Here is a 20632-nt window from a genome sequence, read left to right as displayed (position 1 = left end):
CAGAGACAGAGACAGAGACAGAGACAGAGACAGAGACAGAGACAGAGACAGAGACAGAGACACAGGCAGAGGCAAAGGCAGAGGCAGAGACTGCGACAGAGACAGTGACGGCGAGAGAGACAGAGATAGAGACAGAGACAGAGACAGAGACAGAGACAGAGACGGAGACAGAGACAGAGACAGAGACAGAGACAGAGACAGAGACAGAGACAGCGACAGCGACAGGGACAGAGAGAGAGACAGACACAGAGACTGAGACAGAGACAGAGACAGAGATAGCGAGAGAGACAGATATAGAGACAGAGACAGAGATTTAGACAGAGACAGAGACAGACAGAGACAGAGACAGAGACAGAGACAGAGACAGAGACCGAGACAGAGACAGAGATAGAGACGGAGACGGAGACAGAGACAGAGACAGAGACAGAGACAGAGACAGAGACGGAGACAGAGACAGAGACAGAGACAGAGACAGAGACAGAGACAGAGACGGAGACAGAGACAGAGACAGAGACAGACACAGAGACAGAGACAGAGACAGAGACGGAGACGGAGACAGAGACAGAGACAGAGACGGAGACAGAGACGGAGACAGAGACAGAGACAGAGACAGAGACAGAGACAGAGACAGAGAAAGAGACAGAGACAGAGACAGCGACAGCGACAGAGACAGAGACAGAAACAGAGACAGAGTCAGAGACAGACATAGAGATAGAGACAAAGGGCAGGGACAGAGGCAGAGACGGAGACAGATACAGAGACAGAGACTGAGACAGAGACAGAGACAGAGACGGCGTGAGAGACAGAGATAGAGACAGAGACAGAGACAGAGACGGAGACAGAGACAGAGACGGAGACAGAGACAGAGAAAGAGACAGAGACAGAGACAGAGACAGCGACACAGACAGAAACAGAGACAGAGACAGAGACAGAGACAGAGACAGTGACAGAGACAGAGACAGAGACAGAGACGGCGCGAGAGACAGAGATAGAGACAGAGACAGAGACAGAGACAGATACGGCGAGAGAGACAGAGATAGAGACAGAGACAGAGACAGAGACGGAGACGGAGACAGAGACCGAGACAGAGACAGAGACAGAGACAGAGACAGAGACAGAGACAGAGACAGAGACAGAGACAGAGACAGAGACAGAGACAGAGACAGAGACAGAAACAGAGACAGAGACAGCGACAGAGACAGAGACAGAGACAGAGACAGAGACAGAGACAGAGGCAGAGACAGAGACAGAGATAGAGACAGAGACAGAGACAGAGACGGAGACAGAGACAGAGACGGTGACAGAGACAGAGACAGAGAAAGAGACAGAGACAGAGACAGCGACGGAGACAGAAACAGAGACAGAGACAGAGAGGTCGAGAGAGACAGAGATAGAGACGGAGACAGAGACAGAGACAGAGACGGCGAGAGAGACAGAGACAGAGACAGAGACAGAGACAGACACAGAGACAGAGACAGAGACAGAGACAGAGACGGAGACAGAGACAGAGACAGAGACAGAGACAGAGACAGAGACAGAGACAGCGACAGCGACAGAGACAGGGACAGAGAGAGAGACAGAGACGGAGACTGAGACAGAGACAGAGACAGAGATAGCGAGAGAGACAGAGATAGACAGAGAGACAGAGATTGAGACAGAGACAGAGACAGACAGAGACAGAGACAGAGACAGAGACAGAGACAGAGACAGAGACAGAGACAGAGACAGAGACAGAGACAGAGACAGAGACAGAGACAGAGACAGAGACAGAGACAGAGACAGAGACAGAGGCAGAGGCAGAGACTGCGACAGAGACAGTGACGGCGAGAGAGACAGAAACAGAGACAGAAACAGAGACAGACATAGAGACAGAGACAGAGGCAGAGACATAGACAGAGACAGAGACTGCGACAGAGACAGAGACCGCGAGAGAGACAGAGATAGAGACGGAGACAGAGACAGAGACAGAGAGAGAGACAGAGACAGAGACAGAGACGGAGACAGAGACAGAGACAGAGACAGAGACAGAGACGGAGGCAGAGACAGAGACAGAGACAGAGACAGAGACAGAGACAGAGGCAGAGACAGAGACAGAGACAGAGACGGAGGCAGAGACAGAGACAGAGACAGAGACAGAGACAGCGGCAGAGGCAGAGAGGTCGAGAGAGACAGAGATAGAGACGGAGACGGAGACAGAGACAGAGATAGAGATAGAGACAGAGACAGAGGCAGAGACAGAGGCAGAAACAGAGGCAGAGACAGAGACAGAGACAGGGACGGAGACAGAGACAGAGACCGAGATAGAGACAGAGACAGAGACAGAGGCAGAGGCAGAGGCAGAGGCAGAGGCAGAGGCAGAGACTGCGACAGAGACAGTGACGGCGAGAGAGACAGAAACAGAGACAGAAGCAGAGACAGACATAGAGACAGAGACAGAGGCAGGGACAGGGGCAGAGACGGAGACAGAGACAGAGACTGCGACAGAGACAGAGACAGCGAGAGAGACAGAGATAGAGACAGAGACAGAGACAGAGAGAGAGACAGAGACAGAGACAGAGACAGAGACAGAGACAGAGACAGAGAAAGAGACAGGGACAGAGGCAGAGACAGAGACAGAAGCAGAGACAGAGACAGAGACAGAGACAGAGACAGAGACAGAGACAGAGACAGAGACAGAGACAGAGACGGAGACAGAGACAGAGACAGAGACAGAGACAGCGACAGCGACAGAGACAGGGACAGAGAGAGAGACAGAGACAGAGACTGAGACAGAGACAGAGACAGAGATAGCGAGAGAGACAGAGATAGAGACAGAGACAGAGATTGAGACAGAGACAGGGACAGACAGAGACAGAGACAGAGACAGAGACAGAGACAGAGACAGAGACAGAGACAGAGACAGAGACAGAGACAGAGACAGAGACAGAGACAGAGACGGTGTGGGAGACAGAGATAGAGACAGAGACAGAGACAGAGACAGAGACAGAGAGGTCGAGAGAGACAGAGATAGAGACGGAGACAGAGACAGAGACAGAGGCAGAGGCAGAGACTGCGACAGAGACAGTGACGGCGAGAGAGACAGAGATAGAGACAGAGACAGAGACAGAGGCAGAGGCAGAGGCAGAGGCAGAGACTGCGGCAGAGACAGTGACGGCGAGAGAGACAGAAACAGAGACAGAAACAGAGACAGACATAGAGACAGAGACAGATGCAGGGACAGGGGCGGAGACAGAGACAGAGACAGAGACTGCGACAGAGACAGAGACAGCGAGAGAGACAGAGATAGAGACAGAGACAGAGACAGAGACAGAGACAGAGACAGAGACAGAGACGGAGACAGAGACAGAGACAGAGACAGAGACAGAGACAGAGACAGAGACAGAGACAGAGACAGAGACAGAGACAGAGACAGAGACAGAGACAGAGACAGAGACAGAGACAGAGACAGAGACAGAGACAGCGACAGAGACAGAGACATAGACAGAGACAGAGCTAGAGGTTGAAGCAGAGACAGAGACAGCGAGAGAGATAGAGATAGAGGCAGAGACAGAGACAGAGACAGAGATAGAGGCAGCGGCAGAGGCAGAGACTGCGTCAGAGACAGTGACGGCGAGAGAGACAGAGATAGAGACAGCGACAGAGACAGAGACAGGGACGGAGGCAGAGACAGAGACCGAGATAGAGACAGAGACAGAGACAGAGACAGAGGCAGAGGCAGAGGCAGAGGCAGAGACTGCGACAGAGACAGTGACGGCGAGAGAGACAGAAACAGAGACAGAAGCAGAGACAGACATAGAGACAGAGACAGAGGCAGGGACAGGGGCAGAGACAGAGACAGAGACAGAGACTGCGACAGAGACAGAGACACGGAGAGAGACAGAGATAGAGACAGAGACAGAGACAGAGACAGAGACAGAGACAGCGAGAGAGACAGAGATAGAGACAGAGACTGAGACAGAGACAGAGACATATACAGAGACAGAGACCGAGATAGAGACAGAGACAGAGACAGAGGCAGAGGCAGAGGCAGAGGCAGAGGCAGAGGCAGAGGCAGAGGCAGAGACTGCGACAGAGACAATGACGGCGAGAGAGACAGAAACAGAGACGGAAACAGAGACAGACATAGAGACAGAGACAGAGGCAGAGACATAGACAGAGACAGAGACTGCGACAGAGACAGAGACCGCGAGAGAGACAGAGATAGAGACAGAGACAGAGACAGAGACAGAGAGAGAGACAGAGACAGAGACAGAGACAGAGACAGAGACAGCGACAGCGACAGAGACAGGGACAGAGGGAGAGACAGTGACAGAGACTGAGACAGAGACAGAGACAGAGATAGCGAGAGAGACAGAGATAGAGACAGAGACAGAGGCAGAGAGAGAGGCAGGGACAGAGGCAGACACAGAGACAGAGACAGAGACATGGACAGGGACAGAGGCAGAGGTAAAAGCAGAGACGGAGACAGCGAGAGAGATAGAGATAGAGGCAGAGACAGAGACAGAGTCAGAGATAGAGGCAGCGGCAGAGGCAGAGACTGCGACAGAGACAGTGACGGCGAGAGAGACAGAGATAGAGACAGCGACAGAGACAGAGACAGGGACGGAGGCAGAGACAGAGACCGAGATAGAGGCAGAGACAGAGACAGAGACAGAGGCAGAGGCAGAGGCAGAGGCAGAGACTGCGACAGAGACAGTGACGGCGAGAGAGACAGAAACAGAGACAGAAGCAGAGACAGACATAGAGACAGAGACAGAGGCAGGGACAGGGGCAGAGACAGAGACAGAGACAGAGACTGCGACAGAGACAGAGACACGGAGAGAGACAGAGATAGAGACAGAGACAGAGACAGAGACAGAGACAGAGACAGAGACAGAGACAGCGAGAGAGACAGAGATAGAGACAGAGACTGAGACAGAGACAGAGACATATACAGAGACAGAGACCGAGATAGAGACAGAGACAGAGACAGAGGCAGAGGCAGAGGCAGAGGCAGAGGCAGAGGCAGAGACTGCGACAGAGACAATGACGGCGAGAGAGACAGAAACAGAGACGGAAACAGAGACAGACATAGAGACAGAGACAGAGGCAGAGACATAGACAGAGACAGAGACTGCGACAGAGACAGAGACCGCGAGAGAGACAGAGATAGAGACAGAGACAGAGACAGAGACAGAGAGAGAGACAGAGACAGAGACAGAGACAGAGACAGAGACAGAGACAGCGACAGCGACAGAGACAGGGACAGAGAGAGAGACAGTGACAGAGACTGAGACAGAGACAGAGACAGAGATAGCGAGAGAGACAGAGATAGAGACAGAGACAGAGGCAGAGACAGAGGCAGGGACAGAGGCAGACACAGAGACAGAGACAGAGACATGGACAGGGACAGAGGCAGAGGTAAAAGCAGAGACGGAGACAGCGAGAGAGATAGAGATAGAGGCAGAGACAGAGACAGAGTCAGAGATAGAGGCAGCGGCAGAGGCAGAGACTGCGACAGAGACAGTGACGGCGAGAGAGACAGAGATAGAGACAGCGACAGAGACAGAGACAGGGACGGAGACAGAGACAGAAACCGAGATAGAGACAGAGACAGAGACAGAGGTAGACGCAGAGGCAAAGGCAGAGGCAGAGACTGCGACAGAGACAGTGACGGCGAGAGAGACAGAAACAGAGACAGAAACAGAGGCAGACATAGAGACAGAGACAGCGGCAGGGACAGAGGCAGAGACAGAGACAGAGACAGAGACAGAGATAGAGACAGAGACAGAGACAGACACAGATACAGAGGCAGAGACAGAGACAGAAGCAGAGACAGAGACAGAGACAGAGACGGAGGCAGAGACAGAGACAGAGACAGAGACAGAGACAGAGACAGAGACAGAGACAGAGACAGATACAGATACAGAGACAGAGACAGATACAGAGACAGAGACAGATACAGAGACAGATACAGAGACAGAGACAGATACAGAGACAGAGACAGAGACAGAGACAGAGACAGAGACAGAGACGGAGACAGAGACAGAGACAGAGACAGAGACAGAGACAGCGACAGCGACAGAGACAGGGACAGAGAGAGAGACAGAGACAGAGACTGAGACAGAGACAGAGACAGAGATAGCGAGAGAGAGAGAGATAGAGACAGAGACAGAGATTGATACAGAGACATAGACAGACAGAGACAGAGACAGAGACAGAGACAGAGACAGAGACAGAGACAGAGACAGAGACAGAGACAGGGACAGAGACAGAGACAGAGACAGCGAGGGAGACAGAGATAGAGACAGAGACAGAGACAGAGACAGAGACAGAGACAGAGACTGCGACAGAGACAGAGACCGCGAGAGAGACAGAGATAGAGACAGAGACAGAGACAGAGACTGAGACAGCGGGAGAGACAGAGACAGAGACAGAGACAGAGACAAAGACAGAGGCAGAGACAGAGACGGCGAGAGAGACAGAGATAGAGACAGAGACAGAGACAGAGACAGAGATAGAGACAGAGACAGAGACAGACACAGATACAGAGACAGAGACAGAGACAGAAGCAGAGACAGAGACAGAGACAGAGACGGAGGCAGAGACAGAGACAGAGACAGAGACAGAGACAGAGACAGATACAGAGACAGAGACAGAGACAGATACAGAGACAGAGACAGATGCAGAGACAGACACAGAGACAGAGACAGATACAGAGACAGAGACAGAGACAGAGACAGAGACAGAGACACAGACAGAGACAGAGACAGAGACAGAGGCAGAGGCAAAGGCAGAGGCAGAGACTGCGACAGAGACAGTGACGGCGAGAGAGACAGAGATAGAGACAGAGACAGAGACAGAGACAGAGACAGAGACGGAGACAGAGACAGAGACAGAGACAGAGACAGAGACAGAGACAGCGACAGCGACAGGGACAGAGAGAGAGACAGACACAGAGACTGAGACAGAGACAGAGACAGAGATAGCGAGAGAGACAGATATAGAGACAGAGACAGAGATTGAGACAGAGACAGAGACAGACAGAGACAGAGACAGAGACAGAGACAGAGACAGAGACAGAGACCGAGACAGAGACAGAGATAGAGACGGAGACGGAGACAGAGACAGAGACAGAGACAGAGACAGAGACAGAGACGGAGACAGAGACAGAGACAGAGACAGAGACAGAAACAGAGACAGGGACGGAGACAGAGACAGAGACAGAGACAGACACAGAGACAGAGACAGAGACAGAGACGGAGACGGAGACAGAGACAGAGACAGAGACGGAGACAGAGACGGAGACAGAGACAGAGACAGAGACAGAGACAGAGACAGAGAAAGAGACAGAGACAGAGACAGCGACAGCGACAGAGACAGAGACAGAAACAGAGACAGAGTCAGAGACAGACATAGAGACAGAGACAAAGGGCAGGGACAGAGGCAGAGACGGAGACAGATACAGAGACAGAGACTGAGACAGAGACAGAGACAGAGACGGCGTGAGAGACAGAGATAGAGACAGAGACAGAGATAGAGACGGAGACAGAGACAGAGACGGAGACAGAGACAGAGAAAGAGACAGAGACAGAGACAGAGACAGAGACAGCGACAGAGACAGAAACAGAGACAGAGACAGAGACAGAGACAGAGACAGTGACAGAGACAGAGACAGAGACAGAGACGGCGCGAGAGACAGAGATAGAGACAGAGACAGAGACAGAGACAGATACGGCGAGAGAGACAGAGATAGAGACAGAGACAGAGACAGAGACGGAGACGGAGACAGAGACCGAGACAGAGACAGAGACAGAGACAGAGACAGAGACAGAGACAGAGACAGAGACAGAGACAGAGACAGAGACAGAGACAGAGACAGAAACAGAGACAGAGACAGCGACAGAGACAGAGACAGAGACAGAGACAGAGACAGAGACAGAGGCAGAGACAGAGACAGAGATAGAGACAGAGACAGAGACAGAGACGGAGACAGAGACAGAGACGGAGACAGAGACAGAGACAGAGAAAGAGACAGAGACAGAGACAGCGACGGAGACAGAAACAGAGACAGAGACAGAGAGGTCGAGAGAGACAGAGATAGAGACGGAGACAGAGACAGAGACAGAGACGGCGAGAGAGACAGAGACAGAGACAGAGACAGAGACAGACACAGAGACAGAGACAGAGACAGAGACAGAGACAGATACAGAGACAGAGACAGAGACAGAGACAGAGACAGAGACAGAGAAAGAGACAGAGACAGAGACAGAGACAGAGACAGAGACAGCGACAGAGACAGAGACAGAGACAGAGACAGAGACAGAGACAGAGACAGAGACGGAGACAGAGACAGAGACAGAGACAGAGACAGAGACAGAGACAGAGACAGCGACAGCGACAGAGACAGGGACAGAGAGAGAGACAGAGACGGAGACTGAGACAGAGACAGAGACAGAGATAGCGAGAGAGACAGAGATAGACAGAGAGACAGAGATTGAGACAGAGACAGAGACAGACAGAGACAGAGACAGAGACAGAGACAGAGACAGAGACAGAGACAGAGACAGAGACAGAGACAGAGACAGAGACAGAGACAGAGACAGAGACAGAGACAGAGGCAGAGGCAGAGACTGCGACAGAGACAGTGACGGCGAGAGAGACAGAAACAGAGACAGAAACAGAGACAGACATAGAGACAGAGACAGAGGCAGAGACATAGACAGAGACAGAGACTGCGACAGAGACAGAGACCGCGAGAGAGACAGAGATAGAGACGGAGACAGAGACAGAGACAGAGAGAGAGACAGAGACAGAGACAGAGACGGAGACAGAGACAGAGACAGAGACAGAGACAGAGACAGAGACAGCGACAGCGACAGAGACAGGGACAGAGAGAGAGACAGAGACAGAGACTGAGACAGAGACAGAGACAGAGATAGCGAGAGAGACAGAGATAGAGAGAGAGACAGAGATTGAGACAGAGACAGAGACAGACAGAGACAGAGACAGAGACAGAGACAGAGACAGAGACAGAGACAGAGACAAAGACAGAGACAGACACAGATACAGAGACAGAGACAGAGACAGAAGCAGAGCCAGAGACAGAGACAGAGACGGAGGCAGAGACAGAGACAGAGACAGAGACAGAGACAGAGACAGAGGCAGAGACAGAGACAGAGACAGAGACGGAGGCAGAGACAGAGACAGAGACAGAGACAGAGACAGCGGCAGAGGCAGAGAGGTCGAGAGAGACAGAGATAGAGACGGAGACAGAGACAGAGACAGAGACAGAGATAGAGACAGAGACAGAGGCAGAGACAGAGGCAGAGACAGAGGCAGAGACAGAGACAGAGACAGGGACGGAGACAGAGACAGAGACCGAGATAGAGACAGAGACAGAGACAGAGGCAGAGGCAGAGGCAGAGGCAGAGGCAGAGACTGCGACAGAGACAGTGACGGCGAGAGAGACAGAAACAGAGACAGAAGCAGAGACAGACATAGAGACAGAGACAGAGGCAGGGACAGGGGCAGAGACGGAGACAGAGACAGAGACTGCGACAGAGACAGAGACAGCGAGAGAGACAGAGATAGAGACAGAGACAGAGACAGAGAGAGAGGCAGAGACAGAGACAGAGACAGAGACAGAGACAGAGACAGAGACAGAGAAAGAGACAGAGACAGAGGCAGAGACAGAGACAGAAGCAGAGACAGAGACAGAGACAGAGACAGAGACAGAGACAGAGACAGAGACAGAGACGGAGACAGAGACAGAGACAGAGACAGAGACAGCGACAGCGACAGAGACAGGGACAGAGAGAGTGACAGAGACAGAGACTGAGACAGAGACAGAGACAGAGATAGCGAGAGAGACAGAGATAGAGACAGAGACAGAGATTGAGACAGAGACAGGGACAGACAGAGACAGAGACAGAGACAGAGACAGAGACAGAGACAGAGACAGAGACAGAGACAGAGACAGAGACAGAGACAGAGACAGAGACGGTGTGAGAGACAGAGATAGAGACAGAGACAGAGACAGAGACAGAGACAGAGAGGTCGAGAGAGACAGAGATAGAGACGGAGACAGAGACAGAGACAGAGGCAGAGGCAGAGACTGCGACAGAGACAGTGACGGCGAGAGAGACAGAGATAGAGACAGAGACAGAGACAGAGGCAGAGGCAGAGGCAGAGGCAGAGACTGCGGCAGAGACAGTGACGGCGAGAGAGACAGAAACAGAGACAGAAACAGAGACAGACATAGAGACAGAGACAGATGCAGGGACAGGGGCGGAGACAGAGACAGAGACAGAGACTGCGACAGAGACAGAGACAGCGAGAGAGACAGAGATAGAGACAGAGACAGAGACAGAGACAGAGACAGAGACAGAGACGGAGACAGAGACAGAGACAGAGACAGAGACACAGACAGAGACAGAGACAGAGACAGAGACAGAGACAGAGTCAGAGACAGAGACAGAGACAGAGACAGAGACAGAGACAGAGACAGAGACAGCGACAGAGACAGAGACATAGACAGAGACAGAGCCAGAGGTTGAAGCAGAGACAGAGACAGCGAGAGAGATAGAGATAGAGGCAGAGACAGAGACAGAGACAGAGATAGAGGCAGCGGCAGAGGCAGAGACTGCGACAGAGACAGTGACGGCGAGAGAGACAGAGATAGAGACAGCGACAGAGACAGAGACAGGGACGGAGGCAGAGACAGAGACCGAGATAGAGACAGAGACAGAGACAGAGACAGAGGCAGAGGCAGAGGCAGAGGCAGAGACTGCGACAGAGACAGTGACGGCGAGAGAGACAGAAACAGAGACAGAAGCAGAGACAGACATAGAGACAGAGACAGAGGCAGGGACAGGGGCAGAGACAGAGACAGAGACAGAGACTGCGACAGAGACAGAGACACGGAGAGAGACAGAGATAGAGACAGAGACAGAGACAGAGACAGAGACAGAGACAGCGAGAGAGACAGAGATAGAGACAGAGACTGAGACAGAGACAGAGACATATACAGAGACAGAGACCGAGATAGAGACAGAGACAGAGACAGAGGCAGAGGCAGAGGCAGAGGCAGAGGCAGAGGCAGAGACTGCGACAGAGACAATGACGGCGAGAGAGACAGAAACAGAGACGGAAACAGAGACAGACATAGAGACAGAGACAGAGGCAGAGACATAGACAGAGACAGAGACTGCGACAGAGACAGAGACCGCGAGAGAGACAGAGATAGAGACAGAGACAGAGACAGAGACAGAGAGAGAGACAGAGACAGAGACAGAGACAGAGACAGAGACAGACACAGCGACAGCGACAGAGACAGGGACAGAGAGAGAGACAGTGACAGAGACTGAGACAGAGACAGAGACAGAGATAGCGAGAGAGACAGAGATAGAGACAGAGACAGAGGCAGAGACAGAGGCAGGGACAGAGGCAGACACAGAGACAGAGACAGAGACATGGACAGGGACAGAGGCAGAGGTAAAAGCAGAGACGGAGACAGCGAGAGAGGTAGAGATAGAGGCAGAGACAGAGACAGAGTCAGAGATAGAGGCAGCGGCAGAGGCAGAGACTGCGACAGAGACAGTGACGGCGAGAGAGACAGAGATAGAGACAGCGACAGAGACAGAGACAGGGACGGAGGCAGAGACAGAGACCGAGATAGAGACAGAGACAGAGACAGAGACAGAGGCAGAGGCAGAGGCAGAGGCAGAGACTGCGACAGAGACAGTGACGGCGAGAGAGACAGAAACAGAGACAGAAGCAGAGACAGACATAGAGACAGAGACAGAGGCAGGGACAGGGGCAGAGACAGAGACAGAGACAGAGACTGCGACAGAGACAGAGACACGGAGAGAGACAGAGATAGAAACAGAGACAGAGACAGAGACAGAGACAGAGACAGCGAGAGAGACAGAGTTAGAGACAGAGACTGAGACAGAGACAGAGACATATACAGAGACAGAGACCGAGATAGAGACAGAGACAGAGACAGAGGCAGAGGCAGAGGCAGAGGCAGAGGCAGAGGCAGAGACTGCGACAGAGACAATGACGGCGAGAGAGACAGAAACAGAGACGGAAACAGAGACAGACATAGAGACAGAGACAGAGGCAGAGACATAGACAGAGACAGAGACTGCGACAGAGACAGAGACCGCGAGAGAGACAGAGATAGAGACAGAGACAGAGACAGAGACAGAGAGAGAGACAGAGACAGAGACAGAGACAGAGACAGAGACAGAGACAGCGACAGCGACAGAGACAGGGACAGAGAGAGAGACAGTGACAGAGACTGAGACAGAGACAGAGACAGAGATAGCGAGAGAGACAGAGATAGAGACAGAGACAGAGGCAGAGACAGAGGCAGGGACAGAGGCAGACACAGGGACAGAGACAGAGACATGGACAGGGACAGAGGCAGAGGTAAAAGCAGAGACGGAGACAGCGAGAGAGATAGAGATAGAGGCAGAGACAGAGACAGAGTCAGAGATAGAGGCAGCGGCAGAGGCAGAGACTGCGACAGAGACAGTGACGGCGAGAGAGACAGAGATAGAGACAGCGACAGAGACAGAGACAGGGACGGAGACAGAGACAGAAACCGAGATAGAGACAGAGACAGAGACAGAGGTAGACGCAGAGGCAAAGGCAGAGGCAGAGACTGCGACAGAGACAGTGACGGCGAGAGAGACAGAAACAGAGACAGAAACTGAGGCAGACATAGAGACAGAGACAGCGGCAGGGACAGAGGCAGAGACAGAGACAGAGACAGAGACTGCCACAGAGACAGAGACCGCGAGAGAGACAGAGATAGAGACAGCGACAGAGACAGAGACAGAGACAGCGAGAGAGACAGAGATAGAGACAGAGACAGAGACAGAGACAGAGACAGAGACAGAGACAGAGACAGAGACAGAGACAGAGACAGAGACAGAGACAGAGACAAAGACAGAGGCAGAGACAGAGACGGCGAGAGAGACAGAGATAGAGACAGAGACAGAGACAGAGACAGAGATAGAGACAGAGACAGAGACAGACACAGATACAGAGACAGAGACAGAGACAGAAGCAGAGACAGAGACAGAGACAGAGACGGAGGCAGAGACAGAGACAGAGACAGAGACAGAGACAGAGACAGAGACAGAGACACAGACAGATACAGATACAGAGACAGAGACAGATACAGAGACAGAGACAGATACAGAGACAGATACAGAGACAGAGACAGAGACAGATACAGAGACAGAGACAGAGACAGAGACAGAGACAGAGGCAGAGGCAGAGGCAGAGACTGCGACAGAGACAGTGACGGCGAGAGAGACAGAGATAGAGACAGAGACAGAGACAGAGACAGAGACAGAGACGGAGACAGAGACAGAGACAGAGACAGAGACAGAGACAGAGACAGCGACAGCGACAGAGACAGGGACAGAGAGAGAGACAGAGACAGAGACTGAGACAGAGACAGAGACAGAGATAGCGAGAGAGACAGAGATAGAGACAGAGACAGAGATTGATACAGAGACAGAGACAGACAGAGACAGAGACAGAGACAGGGACAGAGACAGAGACAGAGACAGAGACAGGGACAGAGACAGAGACAGAGACAGCGAGGGAGACAGAGATAGAGACAGAGACAGAGACAGAGACAGAGACAGGGACAGAGACAGAGACAGAGACAGCGAGGGAGACAGAGATAGAGACAGAGACAGAGACAGAGACAGAGACAGAGACTGCGACAGAGACAGAGACCGCGAGAGAGACAGAGATAGAGACAGAGACAGAGACAGAGACTGAGACAGCGAGAGAGACAGAGACAGAGACAGAGACAGAGACAGAGACAGAGACAAAGACAGAGGCAGAGACAGAGACGGCGAGAGAGACAGAGATAGAGACAGAGACAGAGACAGAGACAGAGATAGAGACAGAGACAGAGACAGACACAGATACAGAGACAGAGACAGAGACAGAAGCAGAGACAGAGACAGAGACAGAGACGGAGGCAGAGACAGAGACAGAGACAGAGACAGAGACAGATACAGATACAGAGACAGAGACAGATACAGAGACAGAGACAGATGCAGAGACAGACACAGAGACAGAGACAGATACAGAGACAGAGACAGAGACAGAGACAGAGACAGAGACAGAGACAGAGACAGAGACAGAGACAGATACAGAGACAGAGACGGAGACAGAGACAGAGACAGAGACAGAGGCAGAGACAGAGACAGAGACGGAGACAGAGACAGAGACAGAGACAGACACAGAGACAGAGACAGAGACAGAGACAGAGACGGAGACGGAGACAGAGACAGAGACAGAGACGGAGACAGAGACGGAGACAGAGACAGAGACAGCGACAGAGACAGAGACAGAGACAGAGACAGAGACAGAGACAGAGACAGAGACTGAGACAGAGACAGAGACAGAGATAGCGAGAGAGAGAGAGATAGAGACAGAGACAGAGATTGAGACAGAGACAGAGACAGACAGAGACAGAGACAGAGACAGAGACAGAGACAGAGACAGAGACAGAGACAGAGACAGAGACAGAGACAGAGACAGAGACAGAGACAGAGACAGAGACAGAGACAGAGACAGAGGCAGAGGCAGAGACTGCGACAGAGACAGTGACGGCGAGAGAGACAGAAACAGAGACAGAAACAGAGACAGACATAGAGACAGAGACAGAGGCAGAGACATAGACAGAGACAGAGACTGCGACAGAGACAGAGACCGCGAGAGAGACAGAGATAGAGACGGAGACAGAGACAGAGACAGAGAGAGAGACAGAGACAGAGACAGAGACGGAGACAGAGACAGAGACAGAGACAGAGACAGAGACGGAGGCAGAGACAGAGACAGAGACAGAGACAGAGACAGAGACAGAGGCAGAGACAGAGACAGAGACAGAGACGGAGGCAGAGACAGAGACAGAGACAGAGACAGCGGCAGAGGCAGAGAGGTCGAGAGAGACAGAGATAGAGACGGAGACGGAGACAGAGACAGAGACAGAGATAGAGACAGAGACAGAGGCAGAGACAGAGGCAGAAACAGAGGCAGAGACAGAGACAGAGACAGGGACGGAGACAGAGACAGAGACCGAGATAGAGACAGAGACAGAGACAGAGGCAGAGGCAGAGGCAGAGGCAGAGGCAGAGACTGCGACAGAGACAGTGACGGCGAGAGAGACAGAAACAGAGACAGAAGCAGAGACAGACATAGAGACAGAGACAGAGGCAGGGACAGGGGCAGAGACGGAGACAGAGACAGAGACTGCGACAGAGACAGAGACAGCGAGAGAGACAGAGATAGAGACAGAGACAGAGACAGAGAGAGAGACAGAGACAGAGACAGAGACAGAGACAGAGACAGAGACAGAGAAAGAGACAGAGACAGAGGCAGAGACAGAGACAGAAGCAGAGACAGAGACAGAGACAGAGACAGAGACAGAGACAGAGACAGAGACAGAGACGGAGACAGAGACAGAGACAGAGACAGAGACAGCGACAGCGACAGAGACAGGGACAGAGAGAGAGACAGAGACAGAGACAGATACAGAGACAGAGACAGAGACAGAGACAGAGACAGAGACAGAGACAGAGACAGAGACAGAGACAGAGACACAGGCAGAGGCAAAGGCAGAGGCAGAGACTGCGACAGAGACAGTGACGGCGAGAGAGACAGAGATAGAGACAGAGACAGAGACAGAGACAGAGACAGAGACGGAGACAGAGACAGAGACAGAGACAGAGACAGAGACAGAGACAGAGACAGCGACAGCGACAGGGACAGAGAGAGAGACAGACACAGAGACTGAGACAGAGACAGAGACAGAGATAGCGAGAGAGACAGATATAGAGACAGAGACAGAGATTTAGACAGAGACAGAGACAGACAGAGACAGAGACAGAGACAGAGACAGAGACAGAGACCGAGACAGAGACAGAGATAGAGACGGAGACGGAGACAGAGACAGAGACAGAGACAGAGACAGAGACAGAGACGGAGACAGAGACAGAGACAGAGACAGAGACAGAGACAGAGACAGAGACGGAGACAGAGACAGAGACAGAGACAGACACAGAGACAGAGACAGAGACAGAGACGGAGACGGAGACAGAGACAGAGACAGAGACGGAGACAGAGACGGAGACAGAGACAGAGACAGAGACAGAGACAGAGACAGAGACAGAGAAAGAGACAGAGACAGAGACAGCGACAGCGACAGAGACAGAGACAGAAACAGAGACAGAGTCAGAGACAGACATAGAGATAGAGACAAAGGGCAGGGACAGAGGCAGAGACGGAGACAGATACAGAGACAGAGACTGAGACAGAGACAGAGACAGAGACGGCGTGAGAGACAGAGATAGAGACAGAGACAGAGACAGAGACGGAGACAGAGACAGAGACGGAGACAGAGACAGAGAAAGAGACAGAGACAGAGACAGAGACAGCGACACAGACAGAAACAGAGACAGAGACAGAGACAGAGACAGAGACAGTGACAGAGACAGAGACAGAGACAGAGACGGCGCGAGAGACAGAGATAGAGACAGAGACAGAGACAGAGACAGATACGGCGAGAGAGACAGAGATAGAGACAGAGACAGAGACAGAGACGGAGACGGAGACAGAGACCGAGACAGAGACAGAGACAGAGACAGAGACAGAGACAGAGACAGAGACAGAGACAGAGACAGAGACAGAGACAGAGACAGAGACAGAGACAGAGACAGAAACAGAGACAGAGACAGCGACAGAGACAGAGACAGAGACAGAGACAGAGACAGAGACAGAGGCAGAGACAGAGACAGAGATAGAGACAGAGACAGAGACAGAGACGGAGACAGAGACAGAGACGGTGACAGAGACAGAGACAGAGAAAGAGACAGAGACAGAGACAGCGACGGAGACAGAAACAGAGACAGAGACAGAGAGGTCGAGAGAGACAGAGATAGAGACGGAGACAGAGACAGAGACAGAGACGGCGAGAGAGACAGAGACAGAGACAGAGACAGAGACAGACACAGAGACAGAGACAGAGACAGAGACAGAGACGGAGACAGAGACAGAGACAGAGACAGAGACAGAGACAGAGACAGAGACAGCGACAGCGACAGAGACAGGGACAGAGAGAGAGACAGAGACGGAGACTGAGACAGAGACAGAGACAGAGATAGCGAGAGAGACAGAGATAGACAGAGAGACAGAGATTGAGACAGAGACAGAGACAGACAGAGACAGAGACAGAGACAGAGACAGAGACAGAGACAGAGACAGAGACAGAGACAGAGACAGAGACAGAGACAGAGACAGAGACAGAGACAGAGACAGAGACAGAGACAGAGGCAGAGGCAGAGACTGCGACAGAGACAGTGACGGCGAGAGAGACAGAAACAGAGACAGAAACAGAGACAGACATAGAGACAGAGACAGAGGCAGAGACATAGACAGAGACAGAGACTGCGACAGAGACAGAGACCGCGAGAGAGACAGAGATAGAGACGGAGACAGAGACAGAGACAGAGAGAGAGACAGAGACAGAGACAGAGACGGAGACAGAGACAGAGACAGAGACAGAGACAGAGACGGAGGCAGAGACAGAGACAGAGACAGAGACAGAGACAGAGACAGAGGCAGAGACAGAGACAGAGACAGAGACGGAGGCAGAGACAGAGACAGAGACAGAGACAGAGACAGCGGCAGAGGCAGAGAGGTCGAGAGAGACAGAGATAGAGACGGAGACGGAGACAGAGACAGAGACAGAGATAGAGACAGAGACAGAGGCAGAGACAGAGGCAGAAACAGAGGCAGAGACAGAGACAGAGACAGGGACGGAGACAGAGACAGAGACCGAGATAGAGACAGAGACAGAGACAGAGGCAGAGGCAGAGGCAGAGGCAGAGGCAGAGACTGCGACAGAGACAGTGACGGCGAGAGAGACAGAAACAGAGACAGAAGCAGAGACAGACACAGAGACAGAGACAGAGGCAGGGACAGGGGCAGAGACGGAGACAGAGACAGAGACTGCGACAGAGACAGAGACAGCGAGAGAGACAGAGATAGAGACAGAGACAGAGACAGAGAGGGAGACAGAGACAGAGACAGAGACAGAGACAGAGACAGAGACAGAGAAAGAGACAGAGACAGAGGCAGAGACAGAGACAGAAGCAGAGACAGAGACAGAGACAGAGACAGAGACAGAGACAGAGACGGAGACAGAGACAGAGACAGAGACAGAGACAGCGACAGCGACAGAGACAGGGACAGAGAGAGAGACAGAGACAGAGACTGAGACAGAGACAGAGACAGAGATAGCGAGAGAGACAGAGATAGAGACAGAGACAGAGATTGAGACAGAGACAGGGACAGACAGAGACAGAGACAGAGACAGAGACAGAGACAGAGACAGAGACAGAGACAGAGACAGAGACAGAGACAGAGACAGAGACAGAGACGGTGTGGGAGACAGAGATAGAGACAGAGACAGAGACAGAGACAGAGACAGAGAGGTCGAGAGAGACAGAGATAGAGACGGAGACAGAGACAGAGACAGAGGCAGAGGCAGAGACTGCGACAGAGACAGTGACGGCGAGAGAGACAGAGATAGAGACAGAGACAGAGACAGAGGCAGAGGCAGAGGCAGAGGCAGAGACTGCGGCAGAGACAGTGACGGCGAGAGAGACAGAAACAGAGACAGAAACAGAGACAGACATAGAGACAGAGACAGATGCAGGGACAGGGGCGGAGACAGAGACAGAGACAGAGACTGCGACAGAGACAGAGACAGCGAGAGAGACAGAGATAGAGACAGAGACAGAGACAGAGACAGAGACAGAGACAGAGACAGAGACGGAGACAGAGACAGAGACAGAGACAGAGACAGAGACAGAGACAGAGACAGAGACAGAGACAGAGACAGAGACAGAGACAGAGACAGAGACAGAGACAGAGACAGAGACAGAGACAGAGACAGCGACAGAGACAGAGACATAGACAGAGACAGAGCCAGAGGTTGAAGCAGAGACAGAGACAGCGAGAGAGATAGAGATAGAGGCAGAGACAGAGACAGAGACAGAGATAGAGGCAGCGGCAGAGGCAGAGACTGCGTCAGAGACAGTGACGGCGAGAGAGACAGAGATAGAGACAGCGACAGAGACAGAGACAGGGACGGAGGCAGAGACAGAGACCGAGATAGAGACAGAGACAGAGACAGAGACAGAGGCAGAGGCAGAGGCAGAGGCAGAGACTGCGACAGAGACAGTGACGGCGAGAGAGACAGAAACAGAGACAGAAGCAGAGACAGACATAGAGACAGAGACAGAGGCAGGGACAGGGGCAGAGACAGAGACAGAGACAGAGACTGCGACAGAGACAGAGACACGGAGAGAGACAGAGATAGAGACAGAGACAGAGACAGAGACAGAGACAGAGACAGCGAGAGAGACAGAGATAGAGACAGAGACTGAGACAGAGACAGAGACATATACAGAGACAGAGACCGAGATAGAGACAGAGACAGAGACAGAGGCAGAGGCAGAGGCAGAGGCAGAGGCAGAGGCAGAGGCAGAGGCAGAGACTGCGACAGAGACAATGACGGCGAGAGAGACAGAAACAGAGACGGAAACAGAGACAGACATAGAGACAGAGACAGAGGCAGAGACATAGACAGAGACAGAGACTGCGACAGAGACAGAGACCGCGAGAGAGACAGAGATAGAGACAGAGACAGAGACAGAGACAGAGAGAGAGACAGAGACAGAGACAGAGACAGAGACAGAGACAGCGACAGCGACAGAGACAGGGACAGAGGGAGAGACAGTGACAGAGACTGAGACAGAGACAGAGACAGAGATAGCGAGAGAGACAGAGATAGAGACAGAGACAGAGGCAGAGAGAGAGGCAGGGACAGAGGCAGACACAGAGACAGAGACAGAGACATGGACAGGGACAGAGGCAGAGGTAAAAGCAGAGACGGAGACAGCGAGAGAGATAGAGATAGAGGCAGAGACAGAGACAGAGTCAGAGATAGAGGCAGCGGCAGAGGCAGAGACTGCGACAGAGACAGTGACGGCGAGAGAGACAGAGATAGAGACAGCGACAGAGACAGAGACAGGGACGGAGGCAGAGACAGAGACCGAGATAGAGGCAGAGACAGAGACAGAGACAGAGGCAGAGGCAGTGGCAGAGGCAGAGACTGCGACAGAGACAGTGACGGCGAGAGAGACAGAAACAGAGACAGAAGCAGAGACAGACATAGAGACAGAGACAGAGGCAGGGACAGGGGCAGAGACAGAGACAGAGACAGAGACTGCGACAGAGACAGAGACACGGAGAGAGACAGAGATAGAGACAGAGACAGAGACAGAGACAGAGACAGAGACAGAGACAGCGAGAGAGACAGAGATAGAGACAGAGACTGAGACAGAGACAGAGACATATACAGAGACAGAGACCGAGATAGAGACAGAGACAGAGACAGAGGCAGAGGCAGAGGCAGAGGCAGAGGCAGAGGCAGAGACTGCGACAGAGACAATGACGGCGAGAGAGACAGAAACAGAGACGGAAACAGAGACAGACATAGAGACAGAGACAGAGGCAGAGACATAGACAGAGACAGAGACTGCGACAG

This window comes from Megachile rotundata, chromosome 3 (genome assembly GCF_050947335.1).
Source record: "Megachile rotundata isolate GNS110a chromosome 3, iyMegRotu1, whole genome shotgun sequence".
NCBI lineage: Eukaryota > Metazoa > Arthropoda > Insecta > Hymenoptera > Megachilidae > Megachile > Megachile rotundata.
This window is presented reverse-complemented; position numbering follows the sequence as displayed.